Source organism: Coenobita brevimanus, chromosome 46 (genome assembly GCF_032717465.1).
Source record: "Coenobita brevimanus isolate Jiangsu-jjx chromosome 46, ASM3271746v2, whole genome shotgun sequence".
NCBI lineage: Eukaryota > Metazoa > Arthropoda > Malacostraca > Decapoda > Coenobitidae > Coenobita > Coenobita brevimanus.
In genome coordinates, this window is record NC_136999.1 from 48,069,329 (window position 1) to 48,090,509 (window position 21,181).

Below are 21,181 nucleotides of genomic sequence, written 5' to 3' on the forward strand. Positions count from 1 at the left end.
GTGACAAGACAAATCATTTCCTGTACACCAGAAAATCATTTACTACTGTATGCTTGGTGGTAACCATATAACCAAGTTATGGCTTCTGGTGGTTTTGTGGGTAATTATAGTGCTCTAATAGGATTGAGCCAGTACAGGTTTATATCCAAGGCGTGGTTGGGGTTTATTGCTCACGTAATGCCACTCAGGGATGAGTGGGGCTGATCACTTTCACCAATTTGCCTAGCCCAGGGCTCCTACGATCCTCATGAGGCAACACAAGAGTGTATGATGATGATGATGTTGATGGTGACCATCCAGACGGATCTAAATTTTTATTGTCATCAGGGTTTAATTATTGTTGGTGACATGAAAGAATGACTGCAGCGAGATAGATGTTGAAAATGACAGGAGCCAGGACACATCCTTGCTTTACATCGACATCCACATTGAAGGGTTTGGATTTGCTCCCACCTTTGGACACACAGGCATTCATGTTGCCATGCAAGCTCTTTAGGATGATAAGAATTTTGTTTGGAACTCCAAATTTTAAAAAGGCATTCCATAAACGTTCTCTGTTGACAGTGTCAAATACTTTTCAAAAATCACTGAATACAATATGAAAGTCACGGTTCTGCTCATGGTATTCCTTTTTAAGATCATGTCACAAGTACTTCGTTTCTTCCGAAATCCACATTGTATTTCAGGAAATGTTGACTCAGTCAAATGTTTTGTCAGTCTGGATAACATTATCTTGGCTAGTACATTGCTAGCATTCACAAAGAGGGAGATACCTCTACTGTTATTAGAATTTGTGCACTCCCCTTTCTTCTTGTAGATGGTTACAGTACCAGAAGTAAGCCATTCAGATGTAATTTCTTATTTCTAAATAGTCAGTATAAGATTATGGAGATGATGGTGAAATAACTGGCCATCCTTGATCAATTCAGATGGTATGTCATCATGATCAGGGCTTCGGTTATTCTTTACAGATCAGATGGCCTGAACAGTGTCTAGAAGTGTACATGGGACATCAAGATCTGGTATCTTAAGGGGATTTGGTATGTTGTCAATGATACTATCCTCCGCCAGGTTTCTTCAATTCAGTAGGATGTTGAAGTAATGCTCCAATCTTTCTAGGATGGCTTGCTTGTCCTTCAGGAACTCTCCTTCGGCTGATCAAAAAGGATTTATAGGCAAGGAGCATTAGCTCAAATTCGAAGGGAACCATGAAAAATTCGAGAAAGATAATCATTTCAGGAAAGCTACTTGCAAGCATGCTAAACCGAAATCCATAAACATTCTAAACATTCCACATGAGCTAGCCGTGTGATACCAAAATCCAAGATGGCCACCAATGACATGGGACACATATTTAGTTTTTGAACCAGAAGTCACAGATGGTCATGTAATACCTCTTTTTAAAGGTTTCTGGGTATAAGAATGCCATTTTATCATTGCTTCAATGATTTATTGATGTCTGTTCAGGATATGTACTACGAAGGTAATGTACTATTTTAAACAAAATGGTAAATTCAACACGTTTAAAGTCAACACCCAGCACAAACTTTTGCCAGCAGCAGTTACCGAACTACTTTTAACCCATCATGTCCCGAGCTATTTCGCACCTCCAACTCCCCCCAATCCCGAGCTATTTTGGATTTCTTTTTTTTTGGCTAAAACCTCCACTTTTGGTGAGAAACATCGAAAAATCATAGAGAAATCGCTCACCTGAGGTTTAAAATACTCGATACAGGTAGCAGTACCTCCTTACTATCTATCTATCTATTGCCAGACGCCTCAATCCCGTTTGGGGTGGCCACAAACAAATCGCCTCCAAGTCGCCCTGTCCCCCGCCATTTCACTGCCCTGCTCCCAACTCACACCCCCCTCTCTCATATACCTCTCCACCCCATCCCTCCATCTCATCCTCGGTCTCCCCCTCCCTCTTCCACCCTCCACCTCATTCACATACACTCTCTTCGTCAATCTTTCACCCTCCATCCTCTCCACGTGGCCAAACCACCTCAGTGTGTTCCTCACAACGCTTCCTATCACATCCACATCCACACCACAACGCTCCTTTATACCTCCTTACCTTACTGGGTTTTCTATCAGGCTGGCTCCAAAGAAAACGAGTTCTATAGGAAGGTAACTATTCCACACCACTCATAAACGGTATTTATTTATTTAATTAGTATGAATTTTTATGTAGTATGAGAGTATATTGGTTTTCAAACAGTAATATAGGCATTATAAGCATTGTTTCACTCACTAACTCATCAACATACCTGACCTTTTTTGGCAACATTACCTGATCATCATTTCTGATTGTTTCTTCCTCTAATGCTATGTAAACTTTGTCCTCCACGTTGTCACTGATTGGGGAATCACTCTGGCCCTGAATGTCTTTATTGGCGAGGTCACTGGTAACAGGTGAATTGCCGAGACAATGGTGTGTGTGGGGGGGGGTAGTTTATGTGGTGTAAGGTATTGTCCCTGCCTGGCATCTTGTAGAGGAATAGAAGAAGGTGTCCTGTGTATATGTACGAAAAATCATGCCCAAAAATTGAAAATTGTGCAAATTATGAACCTTGCAATTGCGTGATGTACCAGTACGTCGACAGGACTAGCTGTGACAAAACATTGCAACGTACCCATACGTCAGTGGGATGCCTCGAATTAAACAAAACATTTTTAAAAAATCATATCTAGTTATGGTCACAATTAAATCATGGGGACTCAGTATCTTCTCCTTCAGGTGGGCATGAAATAGCACAAGATTGGTCAATACACGAGGAATGCATATGTGTACGGTAAAGTCCTGCTTTACATTTACATCTCTTGCCACACATTTGTTTACACCCACATGACACAAAGAGAACATATTCCGTTTCTATTGGTCTGTCAGTCAAAATAGGATTGTGCATTTTGCCTTGAAACTCTCAACCCCAGTCAGTAGTTTTTAAAGCTTCAACATTGCCCAACCACTCATGAACTGGAAAGTAGGCTCGATATGAGTGGTACTTTGCAGCTGAGGATGTGGGAGGTAGGCTCTGAAGTTGGAAGCTGCTGGATGCATTGCTTATCCCCTGCATGTACTGCACAAATCTCATGTCGGATTGGCATTATATAATTTCAGTAACAACATTTCCCCCACCCTGGCTACATCTTCATGGCTGACATCACTCTTCTTAAACACATCCAACGTCCTCCAAGTAAGAACATTTCCCCCACCATGGTTACTTCTTAATGGCTGACATCACTCTTCTTAAACACATCCAGTGTCCTCCAATCTTCGCTTTCCAAGACTGTTATGGCCTTCTTTCTGTTAATGCCATATAAGGCAGAGACTGTGTCACATCTGGTGATAACGTTTTTTTTTTTTATGTGAGGAAGAAGCAACCAAAGCCATGAGCCCGCAAATTGTTCCTTCCAAGAGAAAAACAAAATACAATAGAGAGCCAAATTCAAAATCCTATCATTTTGAGATGCTTGGACACACTGCATCTGAAAGACTGGAGACCTTAGGAAGCAGGAAATACAGACAGAGAGAGACAGTTCTAGAGTTGACCTGTTGCATAAATGAAGGACTGGGAGTAACGATTAACTCTTGCATTAGAGAGCTGGACAGAAAAGGGATGAGAGTTTGCTGCTAGACGGGTGCTATGCACCCGTCATAGAGGTGGAGGAATGCAAGAAGACAGTTCAGAGAAGTAGTAACCATTGAAGTAGCGACAGAAAAGAGATAAAGATGCAACAGTGTGGCGAAGAGACAGAGGTTGAAGGGAGTCAGTAAGAGGAGGAGCGTTAATGAGACGAAAAGCCTTTGACTCCACGCTATAGAGAAGAGCTGTATGTGGGGAGCCTCTCCACACATGAGAGTTGTACTCCATACAGGGGCGGGTAAAACCCCAGTATAGAGTCGACAGTTGTGCAGGGGTAAGGAAGGAACAGAGTCAGCTTAGCACATTTAATCTCTCGAAAGCAGATTTTACAAGATGTAATATGATCTTTCCAAGATAAGTCCCGAGTAAATGAAACCCCAAGCATGTTCAAGGATGATGCAGGATTAAGCCGAATACTATTAAACATTAGTGGGTATTCCTGTGGAAGATTTTGTCGGGTTGAAAGGTGTAAAAATTTAGTCTTTGATGCATTAAAACCAACCAGATTATTTTTACCCCAGTCAGAGTTACAAGCCAAGTCAGACATTAGGTGTGCCATAGCCTCATTCCTTGTTTGTTGAAGTAACTGCTGAGATAGACGTTGCGGGAACCGAATGGAAAGGTGAAGGATGGAGTCATCAGCGCATGAGTGGATAGGGTTAGATGTACAACTTAGAAAGTCGTTGATGAATAAAAGCAAGAGAGTTGGTGATAGGACAGAGCCCTGAGGAACACCACTGTTAATATATCTAGGAGAAGAACGATTGCCATCTACAACAGCGGCTATAGAACGACCAGAAAGGAAGCTATAGATGAGGGCACAGATAGAAGGATAGAAACCGTAAGAGGGCAGTTTGGAAATTAAAGATTTATGCCAGACTCGATCGAAAGCCTTTGAGATGTCAAGTGTAATGGCAAAGCTTTCGCCAAAGTCCCGAAAGGAGGATGACCAGGAATCTGAAAGCTAGGTGAGAAGATCGCCAGTGGAGCGTCCCTGACAGAACCCATACTGACGATCAGGAAGAAGGTTGTGATAGGAAAGATGCCTTAAAATTTTTCTATTAAGAACAGACTCGAAAACTTTTGAGACACATGATGTTAAAGAAATTGGTCGATAGTTAGAGGGTTGGGAATGGTCACCCTTCTTTGGGACTGGCCGAATGAGAGCAAACTTCCAGCAAGAGGGTACAAGTTGATAGACAAAGGCGAAAGAGTTTGCCTGGGCAGGGTGTAAGTACAGAAGCACAGTTCTTGAGAACAACAGGAGGGATTCCATCAGGCCCCTAGGCCTTATTAGTACTGAGGCCTGTGATGGCAGAAAATATATCAGCCGAAGAAATTTTAATGTCAGCCATGAGGAAGTCAGAGGGGGGGAAGTGATGGAGGAACAGCACCGGAATCATCTAAGATGGAACTGGAGAAGAAAGTCTGAGCGAAGAGATCTGCTTTATCAGTAGAATAAGTAGCTACAGAGCCATCAGAGTAGAAAAGAGGAGGGAAGGATGATGAGGTAAAGTTGTTAGAAAGGTTTCTGGCAATTTGCCAGAAGGAGCGTGAAGAATTCGAGGTAGCGAGGTGAGAGCATTTAGTATGGATGAAATCATTTTTAGCAGAGTGAAGAACAGCCTTAGCACGATTCCGGGCAGAAACGTATAAAAGATGTAATTCAGGGGTGGGTTGGCTCTGGTACCTTTTATAAGCCCTCTCCTTGTTGCGGACAGCATTAGAACAAGGCTTTCTTGCATTAGTCAAAGGATATGAGAAAGGAATCTATGCTTCCATACCCAAGAAAATAACCTCCATAATATGCAAGGCACACACACATGGCTTCCGGCCATGGAAGCAATAATCATTCCAGGAAAAATCAAAGAAGTACTGCCTGAGGCCCTCACAATCCGCATCTCCAAAGTGCCGCAGACGACGTTTCTTTGGAGGGTCCTAAGCCATGCTGAAGCGGTAGGACAGGTTAAGGTAATAAGGTTGTGATCGGAGGAGCCCAACGGAGAGAAAAGATTAACAGTGTAAGCAGAACGATTAGTTGTAAGGAAGAGGTCAAGTATGTTGGAGCTCTCTCCAAGTTGGTCAGGGATACGGGTAGGGTGCTGTACAAGCTGCTCTAGGTCATTAAGGATAGAAAAGGTGTAGGCTTGTTCACCAGGTGGATCAGTGAAAGGAGAGGAGAGCCAAAGGTGGTGGTGAACATTGAAATCTCCTAGAATGGAGGTTTCAGAGAAAGGAGAAATGGGTAGAATGCGTTCCATCATAGCAGTAACATAGTCAAAGAATTTTTGATAGTCAGGGGAATTGGGAGATAAGTAAACAGTGCAGATATATTTAATCAGAGAATGACAGGAAAGCCGATACCAGAGTGTAGATAATTCAGAAGAATCGAGTTCAGGAACATGAAAGCAAGATAAGTTGTTGCATAAATATACACAACAGCCACCTTTGGCTTTGAAATGAGTATAGAGACAGTAGCAGGATACAGAAAAGGGTCTGCTGTCAGTTGCCTCAGACAGCTGAGTCTCAGTTAGAAAAAGAAGATGAGGTTTAGAGAAGGAGAGGTGGTGCTCAACAGAGCAAAAGTTGGAGGAAAGGGCATGAATGTTGCAGAAATGAAGAGGAGAGTCAGACAATGGTTCCAGGCATCTCGAATCGTCAACGGGAGAGGGGCGGAAGGTGGGGGCATTTATGTTCCCCCCCCTCCCCGGGGACTCCGAGGGCACGTGTTTTGCTGCCACGATTTTTTTTTTTTTTTTTTGGAAAAGGATGTGTGATGTGTACTGTGCATGTAGTTTGGTGTTGATAATTAGAGAAACTTGTATTGGAGAGCATGCTCGCCTACGCTCTGTGTTACTGGGACACTGAAAAGGTTCAGCAAAGGGGGATGGTCCAAACCTAGTCCCGAGGGCTGATGAAACGGGAGCTCCAGCTAAGGGCGGCAGGAGGCGGGTCAGTACTTAGTACTCAGCTCCTGCTTCGGGCTGTGAGGGTCCCGCTCCGGCCTCACCTGCTCCCACACCTTCACCGTGAGACATGTGGCACCGTGTTACTACACACTTTGTTGTCAGTCATGTGACACCGTGTTACTACACACTTTGTTGTCAGTCATGTGGCACCGTGTTACTACACACTTTTGTCAGTCATGTGGCTCCATGTTACAACACACTTTATTGTCAGTCATAAGGCACCCTGTTACTACACTATTGTTAGTCATGTGGCACCGTGCCACTGCATACTTTATCAATCTTTTGATGCCGTGTTTCTACATAGTTTATGGTCTGTCATGTGGGACAGTGCTACTACACATTTTCTTGCCAGTTTTGTAGCAAGGCATCTCAACGTTGGGATCTAATTTTACAACAATACAATTGTGTTACATGCTATTTTACTGGTGATGTGCTATTTTCCTTTTCTTCCATCGAGGACAATAATTCTTATTCCCATTCCATGTATCTGTATGGACAATTTATGAATCTGTATTTGGGTATTAAAGTATATTAATCTTCTAGATGTAATTAAGAATAACAGAGGCAAAGTACGTGAATATAAGTGTCTCTGTATCGCTTTATATTATTGTAGAAGGAAGAAATGCGCCTGTGTCATTTCAGTGAATGGCCTAGTTAATATTTTGCTGTAAAATTCAGAACAGTCAGGATAAAATGTGGTTCTCTAACTTGACGTTAAGATATGGGAAGTGGCTGACCTTTCGGTTGTACATGAGGAAATCCTATTAGGTTATGAGGAATATATTTGTAAAACGATGGGATAGGATGTCTCATTTCCAGACATTCCTACACTAGCAACGAAGAAACATCTACATTCTCACTACACACGCAAGGCAGTACAACACCTCGATCCGAACACTAATACAAGCTCTCATCCCGTCATCCATTGATCACAGGTATCCTTATAATGAGGTGATCGATAACAGTTACCTAGGGTTAGTTCGGCATATCATGCAGCCCTCCTCAATTATTGGCTTAGATTTTGGTTGGGCATAATCACAGATGACACATGCCCAACTTGAAGAATAGGGTTACACAACATTGCACACATAATGGAACACAACACAGGACATATCATACTAAGATGCAGACACAATGTCAGCGATGTAAGGGAACCTGTGGGACGATCTCATAGGTGAAATTGCTTACCTGCGGCCAGGCATACCATGACGGAGAAAGAGCAGGAACAACAACAACAGCAACAGAAATGGCATTAGAATATATAACAATGTAATAATAAAAAAAAAAAAACATTATATATAAGTTGCTAAGAGAAGATGGGCTGCATATTTGACAGACGTGTGGAAGAAGTACTCTGGGATTCCATTCGACTTTTGACAGATTTATCAATCAATATCTTGTGGTCAAGCAGAAAAACAGAAATACAGGTGAAAAAGACAAAAGGGCACCTTTGATACCCGCACCTACCTCAGCAATACTGAGGTAAAAAAAAAAAAATCACTCGGGGGAAGGCACAAGAGTGAACCCCATGGATCCCTCCCTCTATATTGTCTGATCAGGGTGAACGCCTACAACTGTGAAAAAAACGCGTCCAACCACCGGGGGTAGTCTCCCTGTATAAAGTAACCTTCGGGGGTTGTATCCTACTTAAAACGTGGCCAGGGTGAAGGTCGACCAATATGCAAAATTTCGTGTTCCCAAGTTAAAACCCATGACTGTGCCTAAAAACTTTGTCCAGGACCCCCGTGGGTCCCCCCTCCCGTGAGGGGTGTCCTTTGGGAGTCTCACTCTGCCTAAAGTGTAGCCCCAGTAAAGATCTACTATTATGTGAAACTTTATTCTTACTTAAAAATTATGGCACTGTCTCCCTGGAGGTCGCCCCAACCCTCCACTGAGTTACAAAAATAAATTTAAAATTATGATGCCAATCAAGAATAAGTGCAATGGCATAGATGTAAAGCCAATGTATTGTCTTTCTCCTTCACTGACTTACGTGATATGAGCTGGAAAAGGGCGAAAACCGGACCCAAGTCAGGGTTAAAATAGTACAGTAAATGCATTTTTGGAAGGGATATCATCTATGAACGGAAGTAATCCCATATCACAGGGTTGAACGCTAAAGGGATACACGGAGGATTAACAACCTCTCTAATTATCTGATTTTGTTACAATAACAGTTGAAAATGTTAGCTAAGAGACTGACTAGGAGAGTGTATGAATGTGGTGGTGTAGGGAGGAGGGGAAGACTTCAGGATGAGATTGAGGGATGGGACGAAGAGGTATATGCGAGAATGGGGTGTGAGATGGAGAGGGAAAACAACTAGATTGAAGAGGATTTGGTAACATTGAGGCGATTCCTTTGTGGCCACTTCTAACGGGATGAATTCGATTGGCGATAGCAAGAATGATAGCTTTATTTTGTTATTTTGGTTTATGTATATATTCATTTTTAAATTTCATGCAAGTAACTTCTTTTTAATGCATGGAAGAAGGAACCAAAGGCCTGGGGCCTGCAAACCCGTTGGTTCCTTCTAGACAAAAGAGATGCTTCCATTGTTACCCTCCACCTGACAGAGTCAGAGGAGGGTGTTGTTATCACTGTGATCAATAGGTGTCTGTCCGCAGAGTTGGGCGGCAGTGTGGCTAGCCTGGTGAACAAATTTCATTTCCGGACCAGAACTCAGAAAGTATTCAATACAGAGTCATGAAATTTCACAGAGTTGTGTGTCTTATAGTGAAATGGTGGCTTTTGATAGGTAGAGTGCTGTGTCTTAAGTATTTTTTTAATGAAAAAGAAAAAAAAATCGTTTCCGGGCTAGGACTCAGAAACTAATACAGGCACAGGCTTCAAACTCTCCAGGAATATGTGTTAATATCCCTCCTGGTACCTTATAGTAGTTGGAATGCTGTGAGATACCCGTACATAAAACTGATTCTTTTAATGCATTTTTCTATGAAAACTGCAAGTATTACCGTTAGGAGACAGAAACTGTACATGATAAATGATTATATCTATTCACGTATGAAGTTTCATGACCGTACCTATTATTTCATCATAAAACAATGGCCGCCTAATTAAAAAATGGACGAGTCAAAATATCCTTAAACCTGCTCATAACTTCATTACTACGATAGATAAAGTACTAAAATTTTAATGTCTGACTAATTGACTGAATGTAACTGAAATCTGGCGGCGCAACTGCCAGGGTCATATGCCGCCGGACAACAAGATAAAACATGAAGCAAAAAAAAAAGTGCATATTCAAAGTAAGGTTAATACCCGTTAGGAAAAATAAAACACAAAATATCAAAAGAATAGTTTATAATAATTCAATTACTTATAAAAGTGGAAGGAGGCCCGCCTCCTGAAGAACACTAAAAACATCAGTAAAATTGCTAGAGGCTCCACCAAGCATCAAGGACAGACAGTAGGCATCATCGCCTCCTTATGCCTGTGGAGGAATCTCTAACGTAGGTCATGCAGACTCGGACACTCAAACAGCAGGTGCCGGACAGTAAGGGGAACAAGACAATCATCACAATATGGTTGAGTTTCACCATTCATCAGGAACCCATGTGTAAGCCGAGAGTGCCCAATGCGAAGTCCAGCAAGAGCCACCTCCAATCGCCTGGGGATGGAGGGGGGAACCCTTGGCACAACCACTCTTTGAAAGATTTCTTTTAGTTTATTATAAGCAACAACCATCTCAGTGTCTCTGCCAAAACGAACGAATTGTATTGCCAGTAAGCAGGAAGCGAGTAGTCGGTAGTCGGTTGGGGACTGTTGAGAAGACGCAGTTTTAACTAATGTATGCCCTCTCGTTGCCCACAACACCAACATGTGAGGGAACCTAACAGAAGTTCACATGACGGTCACGACGGCTAAGAAGAAAAAGCCACTCTAAAATTGATAAAACCAATGGATGGGATGCATCAAAGGACTGCAGGGCAGAAAGAGCAATACGGGAGTCACTAAAAATCACAAAAACAGATCGGGGGAAAGTAAAATGGTTTTGAGAGAATATAAAATAGCAGTCAGTTCCAACGTATACACTGAAGAAATACCAGGAAGGCTACTGCCTCTACTAAAGGAAGGGATGACAACACCAACACCTACTCTAGTATCAGTCTTAGACCAGTTAGTATAGAAGGGGACAGAACCCTCATGAGTGGAGGCATGTTCTAAAAAGAGAGAGAGGGACACCTGAGAGTGAAGTGAGCCCTTTTTACCGACAGCGGACCTACTAAATGTCATACAAGGGAGTAGCCAAATATCCACCCTTGGGATCCGATGAGGACAAACTGCCAGTCTCAGAACAGAAAGGGCGAAGATAGCAGATCGGAACCTGGAACGAAAGGGCTTTGGGAAACTAGGACGGGTGTCACAAACAGAAGATCGAGAATCTTGAGAGATGATGGAACAAGAAATTGAGTCTGGAATGTGATGAAGACGATACAGACACCTCATCATCAATGACTGGCATTGCAAATCCAAGGGGAGTACACCGGCATCCACCAACAAACTTGAAATCGGGGATGATCTGAATGTCCCTGTTGCCAGATGTAGACGAGCATGATGCACAGAACTTTACAACCGGAGACGGGCGTCTGTTGCAGACGAGTAAATCTCACACCCATATTCAACTTTAGGAAGAATAAGAGACCTATGCAAGAGGAGGAGCGTCTGACTGTGATCACCCCAAAAGGTATGAACCAAAACTCTCAAAAGACTCAAAGCTTCAAGACATGCCTCCCTAACAGAACGAATATGAGAAACCCTGGTTAGTTGTCTGTCAAATAGAACACCCAGAAATCGTGTCTCTTTCACACAGGATATTCTCCCACCATAGAGATACAAGTCAGGGTCTGGGTGAACCCCTTGAAGATGACAAAAATGCATAGCCACTGTGTTTAGTAAAGAAAAACGGAAACCTGGAAACTATGCCCTGTCAGAAATTCTATTAAGAGCCAGTTGCAACTTCCTCCCTATCAGAGACATTCTAGATGCGGTGAAGGAAATTAAGAGATCATCAACATATAATGAGCCTCGTACACCATCAGGAAGTACACTGATTACGCTGTTGATGGCCACAGCAAAGAGAGTAACACTAAGGATACCCCTTTGCAGTACTCAATATTCTATTGCAGGGGCATTAGAAACCACGCTCCCACTCGGACCCTTAAAAAACTATTAGATAAAACTTATCTATCTATCTATTGTCAGACGCCTCAATCCCGTTTGGGGTGGCCACAAAAAATTCACCTCCACGTCGTCCTGTCCCCTGCCATTTCACTGCCCTCCTCCCAACTCACACCCCCCTCTCTCATATACCTCTCCACCCCATCCCTCCATCTCATCCTCGGCCTCCCTCTCCCTCTTCCCCCCTCCACCTAACTCACATACACTCTCTTCGTCAGTCTTTCACCTTCCATCCTCTCCACATTTTTTTTTTTTATGCGAGGAAGAAGGAACCAAAGGCCATGAGCCTGCAGTAACAGTTCCCTCCAAGAGAAAAACAAAATACAATAGAGAGCCAAATTCAAGATCCGATCATTTTGAGATGCCTGGACACACTGCCTTTGAAAGACAGGAGATCATAGGCAGCAGGAAATATAGATAGAGGGAGACAGTTCCAGAGCTGACCTGTTGCATAAATGAAAGACTGGGAGTAACGGTTAACTCTTGCATTAGAGAGTTGGACAGAAAAGGGATGAGAGTTTGCTGCCAGACGGGTGCTACGCGCCCGTCGTAGAGGTGGAGGAATGCAAGCAGACAGTTCAGAGGAGCAGTGACCATTAAAGTAGCGATAGAAAAGAGATAAAGATGCAACAGTGCGGCGAAGAGACAGAGGTTGAAGGGAGTCAGTAAGAGAAGGAGAGTTAATGAGACGAAAAGCCTTTGACTCCACCCTATTGAGAAGAGCTGTATGTGGGGAGCCTTCCCAAACATGAGAGTTGTACTCCACACAGGGGTAGATAAAACCCCTGTATAGAGTCAACAATTGTGCAGGGGTAAAGAAAGAGCGGAGTCGGCTTAGCACACCCAATCTCTTGGAAGCAGATTTTACAAGAGATGTAATATGATCTTTCCAAGATAAGTCCCGAGTAAATGAAACCCCAAGCATGTTCAAGGATGATGCAGGATTAAGCTGAATATTATTAAACATTAATGGGTATACGTGTGGAAGATTTTGTCGGGTTGATAGGTGTAAGAACTGAGTCTTAGATGCATTAAAGACAACCATATTATTTTTACCCCAGTCAGAGATACGAGCCAAGTCAGACATTAGGTGTGCCATAGCCTCATCCCTTGTTTCTTGAAGTAACTGTTGAGATGTGCGTTGTGGGAATCGAATGGAAAGGTGAAGGGTGGAGTCATCAGCGTATGAGTGGATAGGGTTAGATGTACAGCATAGAAGATCATTGATGAATAAAAGGAAGAGAGTTGGTGATAGGACAAAGCCCTGAGGAACACCACTGTTGATAGATCTAGGAGAAGAACGATGGCCGTCTACAACAGCGGCTATAGAACGACCAGAAAGGAAGCTAGCGATGAAGGCACAGATAGAAGGATAGAAACCGTAGGAGGGCAGTTTTGAAATTAAAGATTTATGCCAGACTCGATCGAAAGCCTTTGAGATGTCAAGTGCAATGGCAAAGCTTTCGCCAAAGTCCCGAAAGGAGGATGACCAAGAGTCTGAAAGGTAGGTGAGAAGATCGCCAGTGAAGCGTCCCTGACGGAACCCATACTGACGATAGGAAAGAAGGTTGTGATAGGAAAGATGCCTTAAAATTTTTCTATTAAGAATTGACTCAAAAACATTTGAAATACAGGACGTTAAAGCAATTGGACGATAGTTGGAGGGTTGGGAGTGGTCACCGTTCTTTGGGACTGGCTGAATGAGAGCAAACCTCCAGCAAGAAGGAAAGGTACAAGTTGACAGACAAAGGCGAAAGAGTTTGCCTAGGCAGGGTGTAAGCACAGAAGCACAGTTCTTGAGAACAACAGGAGGGACCCCATCAGGCCCATATGCCTTGTTAGTACTGAGGCCACTGATGGCAGAAAATACATCAACTGAAGAAATTATAATGTCAGCCATGAGGAAGTCAGAGGGGGGAAGAGATGGAGGAACAGCACCAGAATCGTCTAAGGTGGAATTGGAGGAGAAAGTCTGTGCGAAGAGATCTGCTTTATCAGTAGAAGAAATAGCTATAGAACCATCAGAGTAGAAAAGAGGAGGGAAGGATGATGAGGTAAAGTTGTTAGAAAGATTTTTGGCAAGGTGCCAGAAGGAGCGGGAAGAATTCGAGTTGGAGAGTTGAGAGCATTTAGTATGGATGAAATTATTTTTAGTAGAGCGAAGAACAGACTTAGCACGATTCCGGGCAGTAACGTAAAGATGATATGATTCAGGGGTGGGTTGGCTCCGGTACCTTTTGTAGGCCTTCTCCTACACCTCAGTGTGTTCCTCATAACACTTCCTATCACATCCACATCCACACCACAACGCTTCTTTATATCCCCATTCGTCAGCCTGTCTCTCCATGTGACTCCACATGCTCCTCTTAAATAACTCAATTCCACTGCTCTCACTCTTGACTTGTGTCCTTCCAACAATGTTCAAGCTTCACTTCCATACGTTAGAGGTGGTATCACAATACTGTCATGTAGTAACTTTTTCACTTCCATGCTCACTTCCCTGTTTCTAATCACTGCTTTCAAAGAAAGCAACCTTTCTTCCCTGCTGTACCCTTTCAAGCACTTCACCCTCCAAACCTCCATCCTTACTCATCACACTACCCAAGTACTTAAACATACTCACATTTTCGAATTCCTCACCATCCAACCTCGCTGTACATTCACTGACTTTACCTCTCTCAAAGACCATCACTTTACTCTTCCCTACATTCACCTTTAGATTCAGTTTCTTGCACACTCTCCCAAATTCATCCACCAAGCCTTGCTGCTCCCCTTCATCTTCACTCAACAACACAGTATCATCTCCAAACAACAGTACAGGGAGTTTCCAAACACTGTCCTCTCTCACCAGGGCCACTCCAACATCCACTACCCTACCTTGTACCTCTTTTATTACCCCATCCATGAACAGATTGAACAACCAGGGAGACATGACACATCCCTGTTTCAACCCAACCTCCAAAGAGAAAAATTCAATTAGTCCACCATCCACACGCACTGCAGCCTTAGCACCATCACACATAGTCTTCACAGCATTCAACAACTTTCCATCTACTCCATATATTCTTAATACTTTCCACAATCTTTGTCTATCCATCCTGTCATATGCTTTCTCCAAATCCATGAAAGCCGCATAAAACGTCTTTCCCTTCTCTAGAAAGTTTTCCACTAAAGATCTAAGAATGAATATCTGATCTACACAACCTCTTTCCTTCCTAAAGCCTCCCTGTTCTTCTCCAACTAATTCCTCTGTTCTTTCACTACGGTAACTCTTTCAATAAGTATCCTACCATACACTTTTCCTATTATACTAAGAAGACAAATGCCCTATCATTACCATACACTTATTTTCCCCCTTTTTCTTTTAGAAGGGAATAATTATACCTGACTTCTAATCCTCCGGGACTCTACCTTCCTCCCAGGCCAATCTGCACATCTTCCACATCCATTCTACTACTATCTGTCCCCCATGCTTCATCATTTCACCACACACTCCATCAATTCCTGGGCCTTTCCCCAGTTTAACTTTCTTCATTGCTTCCACAACTTCTATCCTACTGATTTCTTCCTGTCTTCTCACCTCCCTCCCTCTCCCAGCCATTCCTCAGCCACTTATACTCGCATTACTTCCATCCTGTATGTTCAACAATTCCTTAAAGTGTTCTCTCCATCTGCTCACTTTTTCTCCCTTCTCCACTAGTAATCTACCATTTTTATCTTTCACTCCCCTGCTAACCTCACTTTCACCCTGTCTTACTCTCTTCAACTCTTTCCAGAACATCTTCTTACAGTCCCTCCACTTTACACTCAAATTTCTTCCAAATTCCTCATCTACTCTCTTCTTATTCTCTCTTACTAACCTTTTCACCTCTCTCTTTCTTTCTTCATATAACTCTCTCTTCCGCCTCTCAACTTCTTCCACGCCCCTGTTTCTCATCCAATCATTGTATCCTTTCTTCTTTTGTGCCACAGCCCGTCTCGCCTCTTCAGTCCACCACGCTGTTCCTTACACCCCCCTCGGTCTTCTCTTCCTCCCACACACCACATCACACGCTGCACACATTTCTTCTGTAAATATCCTTCACACACCTTCCACGTCCCCCATCTGCTCCAATTCATATTTGCCCAATCGTTCCTCCACATCTCTCGTATACTCTGCCTTTTTCTCATCCTCTTGTAACCTTTCCTCTCTCCTTGCAACTACTCCTTCCTCTCGTCTTTCCCCTCTTCTATTCCTCCATCTTACTTGTATCCTAATTCTTCCCACCACCAAGTAGTTGTCAGAAAGTCCATTTCCCCAACCTCTATAAGCTCTTGCATCCATTACACATCTTCGCATCCTTTCATCCACGCACACATAATCAATCATTGCCTTCCTTTCATTCAGTTCACCACCCACCCTTCTCATCACTCGCCATGTATACCTGTGGATTATTTTATGCCTGAAGAGGGTATTGGCTATCACCAACCCCCTCCCAGCACAAATGTCCACTAACGCACTGCCATTCTCATCAATCACAGCAGGCACACCCCACTCACCAACTATTCCATCCACCTTCACATTCCCTACTTTACCATTCACGTCATTCATCAAAAACACTCTCTCATTCCTTCCAAACTTTTCCATGCACACTTCCACATTTGTCCAGAACTCTTCTCTCACTCTGCTAGCACGATCTTGCGTTGGCGCATACACACACACACAATCGCTCACATTTGTATTCCAACTTTCTTTACCCACACAATCCTTGACCCAACTGATCCATACTGTCTTATGCTCTTCTTCCATCTTTTACTCACAACTATTCATACTCCTTCCTTTGCCCTCTCATTCTCACCTACTCCTGCACATATACCCCATCCATACTCCCATTCTCTCACACTTTCTCCTCTCCATTTTGTTCCAGTCATTACACATACAGTACATCCACTTTTGCACCCTCAAGCACCTGGACAATCTCTCTCTCTTTCACCTCATCATTCGCTCCTCTTACATTCCACGTAGCCATTACCAAGTCCTTTGTCCGGTCCTGGGTCGTCATCGTTTAGTCAGTCCTTGTCCGAGGCTTCTTCTTTGTTTTTTTAGTTAGTTGTTTTCCGGGGAGGGGCACTAATCCTCCAGCAACCCTTTTAGTCGCTTTTTACGACAAGCAGCGATACTGGGGCAGTATTCTTGAAAAAAAACCCTACCCCCAGGGTGTAGATAAAAATTGCTGAATAAAAATAAACAAGCCCCCACTAAGACAAAATTCATGAAGAGCAAGTAAAATGCCATGACACCAGGCTGTGTCATATCCCTTCCCCTGATCGAATAAGACCGTGACCTGGAGTTGGTTAGTGGAGAAAGCCTCACACACAGAAAATTCCAAGGACAGTTGTGCATCAGAGGTAGATGGCAATTTTTGAAAACCATATTGGGCAGGGGATAAGTAGTAACTTCTCTCCAAAAACCACACAAGCCTAATAATAACCATCGTTTCCAGAACTTATACATATACAAGATGCCAGAGAAATAGGCAGATAATTCTTCGCCTGTAGATGGTCCTTACCTGGTTTGGGGATGGCGATAACCACAGCAACACCCCTACAACCTGGAAACTCCTCAGAACACCAGATCTTATTAAATAATGAAGGCAAAACAAAAGGGACTCATTAGACAGGTGAGGTAAAAATGCATAAGGAAATATCATCACAACCAGATCAGAAATCATGGCACCGTGACAAAGCCGCCTGGAGTTCAGAAACAGAGAATGAAACATTGTAAGATTTTCCCCCAGAAAAGACAGAACTGAGACCACGAGACTCTAGGCGCCTACGGTGGCAAGCCGAAGGCTTATCTGTATCCTTCTGTGACACACTGGCAAAATGATCTACAAGGAACTCTGCAACAGTGAAAGGATCAGCCACAGTTACTCCTGCTGCAGATAAAACAGGAGGGGAGGAAACAGTAAACAATCCCCACGGTGACAATGAAGTCGAGAGAAGCCGACTCGTTTGGCTCTCACTGTGGAACTGCACTCAGAGTTCCACCATGGAACAGGACATTTAGGAAATTGACCCCTCCTTCTTGGAACAGATAAAAAGGCTGCTGAGTGCAACACGTCAGTGAAAAATGACACTGTCACAGTAAGACAGCCAAACTCTTTGACAGAAAGGGAAGTGGAACTTAATTCCCTGAAACATGGCCAGTCCGCCTTTTCCAGAAGCAAGCGAGGAAGACGTGGCTGAGGTCCATCTACACTAGCAGTTAAGAGTAATGGAAAATGGTCGCTGCCATAAAGCTCTGGCAACACATCCCTGTTAAAATCTAAAACAGCATCAGCTGAGCATAAGGACAAATAAACTGCAGTAAAAGTTCCTGTCTGGCTATGGAAAAAAGTAATTTTATCAAAGAAGAAAATGCCCAGCTCCTCATCTTCCACTATAAAGGGCAGCATGACAACCCGGGAGTTGGCCTCACTGTTTCCCCATAGTGGATGGTGACCATTCATATCTCCTAGTAACAGAAAGGGAGAAGGAAGGCCACAAATAAGGCGTTCCAGAGCTGCCCTTTCAACAGTAGCATTTGGAGCAAGATAAAGACTGCAAAGTGTATACTGCGGATGTAAAAACATCCGTAGTGGAGATGTCCAGATGACTGTATGGAATATCCTGGTGAAGGAAGATAGCAGCACCTCCATGACGACCTTGGCCTGGCACAGGATCAGAATAAAAGGCATGGTAGCCAGGACTGGAAAGAACAGCATCACCTACCATGGTCTCCTGGATGCACATGCATAGGGGAGTAAATTGAGAAACAAGATGGCACAGTTCCTCACAGTTAGCTTGTAAACCCCGACAATTCCGCTGGGTGATACAACCCATAGTGGAGGGATGATCATTAAGTGCGGAACTGTATACTTGACAAGCAAGCATGTTTTGGGTTGATTATTATGAAAGCCCTTCGGGAGAGCCTGCCCAGCACCAGAAACTTGCACCCTCTGTCAAACATCTGAAGGCAATTGTGAGGATGAGGAAGTAAGGTTTAGAACTCTCCTTCTTGGAGTGGGCATTCCAGTTTGTTTGGAAGGCGGCTTGGGGACCGCGTTTGGAGATGTAGGACGGCCAGTACCCCCACCAGAAGCCCCAGAAGTGGAAGTAGAGTTCACAGGACTTGAATAATTTGAGGAGGCCATCCTATGCTTCAGATCTGAAGCACCTACGAGCTGTCGAACAACATCACCAGGTGGGGACTGGACCAGAGGTGAACCATCAGCTTCAGCTGTCACCTGGCTAGATTCATCAGCCTGCTGGGGAGAGGAAACAGGAGAGGTGTCAACACAAGGTTCGACAACAGAGACCTTAGGTGGCCAGTCTTCATGCTTAGAGGACACTAACGAACAATGATGACGTTTACCAGGTACAGATGGAGCCTCGGGAATACTGGGTAAGACAGGACAAGAAGTCCGGTCATCATGGACATCTGCCACCACCATAGAAGTGTGCAAGCAATCAGCCACCATACTAGGGGAGGAAACAGTCGAAGCAGTAGTTGGGCAAACATTATTCTCACCAACAGTACTAACCATGGGGACAGCATCCTGCAAATCACAAGTTGAAGGAGTGGGTACTGGAATGGGTCGAGGCTGCCTCTGAGATACAGAGCGATGCACTGGCGTTCCTTAAAGGACAGAAGCATAAGTAATCCCAGGCTGAAAGAAGAGAGTCTGGGCTCTCCTTTTTGTTTCAGGAAATGAAACCCTCTCATGTGTACGAATGGACAAAATCTTTTCAAGGCAGTATCTTGGACAGATTTCAGAAGAGACAGGATGAGGACCCCCACAGAGATAGCATTTAAGAGGTCATGTACAGTTGCTGGTCTGGCTTGGTCCACCACAGAAGACGCAGACACCAGGATGGCCAGCCTGTGCACGACGGCAAAATCGGCTAAAGTGACCATACCCCAGACAGTGGAAGCATTGCTTTGGGATCGGGATGTATGGCTTAACAGAGAGTGAGAGCCAAGATAGTTTAACAGATGTAGGTAACATTAGCGTGTCAAATATCAGGAACAAGGTGGGTGTCAGGGTCAGGATACCGTCTATTTTCTTGTGCAAGTGTTCAACAGTTACCACACCAGAAGACCGCAATTTCTCCAACATCTGTGCCTCTGAGTATTGAAGGAGGTCATGGCAAATTATGACACCCTTAAATCGATTAAACGTATTGTGAGGAGCACAGGTTACAGCTGCACCAGAGACAGAGGTCATATTAATTAATCATGAGCTTTCTTCTGGGGAGGACACCTGAGCAAGGAGGCTTCCATCCCCCCTGGGAACAGATTTTAGGTTCCCGACCACAGGCCACAACAATGGCACAGTTCAAATGATTTTTTTTTTAATAGATAATGCATGGAGGAAGGAAAAATAAAGGGGAAAAAAATAAGTCCATGTGCCTAAAGGCATCCCCCATTCATAAAATATTTATAACAACTGTATTTGAATTGAAGTGGATTAAATGTTTGTGAGAAACAACTCCCAGGAAGTGAATTCCAGAGAGTAGTCGTTCTGGCGATAAATAAACTTTGATAAGCAGAGGTTCTGCATTGCGGGGGAGAGAGTGTGAGTTCACGTGCGCTCCCAGCTGCCTGAGTATTTCGGGAGAAAATTTTAAGGGGAGGAACAATTGAAGCCAGTTCGTCAGAACACTTACGGTAAAAATATCTATAAAATAATGCTAAAGAAGCAACATCTCTACGTACTGATAATGGAGGAAGGTCTTGCGTGATTGCAGGATTATTGATTAATCTAATGGCTTTATTTTAAATTTTGTCCAACTGCCTCAATGCAACCTCTCCACATCATCCACTCCACAATGGTGAACAACATTCGATCTGAGAACGCACATGACTTTTGTATATTGTGGCCATCTGCTCCTCAGTGAAGAACTCACGAACTCTGTACATAAGTCCCAATTTTTTGGAAGCATTTTTAGCAAGGGATTTAACATAAGCTGTCCAGCTTAGGTTAGGATTTAGAGTAACACCTAGGATATCAACTGTAGTGGATATGCGAATACTGACATCATTTAAAACTATGTGAGAGTCTGAGGGATTCTTTCTGTTGGAGAAATTAATGTATTTAGTTTTCTGAGCATTAAATGAGACCAGATTTGTGTGTCCCCATTGATTAATTTTAGAAAGGTCCTGGTTCAGAGAAATTGCTGTGTTTATTTGGTTATTTATAATATCAAATTGTGTAAAGGAGGTACTAAATGTGAAAGTATTATGAAGGGTTGAGTCATCAGCATAAGAGTGTATTGGGTTGTGAGTGACAGATAGGAGGTCATTTATATGAACGAGAAAGAGGGTTGGCGCCGAAACTGAT